The sequence below is a fragment of the Gymnoscopelus braueri genome (assembly GCF_963280865.1).
Source record: "Gymnoscopelus braueri genome assembly, chromosome: 3".
NCBI lineage: Eukaryota > Metazoa > Chordata > Actinopteri > Myctophiformes > Myctophidae > Gymnoscopelus > Gymnoscopelus braueri.
In genome coordinates, this window is record NC_137612.1 from 47620775 (window position 1) to 47621226 (window position 452).

A 452-nucleotide genomic window follows, 5' to 3' on the forward strand; every position below is an offset into this window, starting at 1 on the left:
ACCGAGTCACACTAAATGCAATGCCTCAACTCCTACAATTCCAAGTCAGGGTGGGGGGTCCCCAGTTCAAATATGATTATTTTGGGGGGCCACAGCCTGAAAAGGTTGAGAACCTACTGATCTAGGACAGACAGACTCACCACCAGCAATGCAGATCTACTGTATTATCCCACCATGTAGTCATCCTGGGCTGGTTTCCCTGCTGCTGCAGGTGATAACGTCTGGTATATATGACTGCTGTGAGGAATCACACATATAGAAATAAGAACATGCCATATGCATGTGATGTGTGTGTCATGTATAGGGTTATAATATGTTTATAACGTCTATAACAATGCAAATGTCTCATCCCCACGGACTATAACTGTCAAATCTAGCTTTTCAAAATAGGGCATCTGCAACTAATGGGACACAGACTTTTGTGTGAAGGCTATACGTGCGCGTGTAGGTTG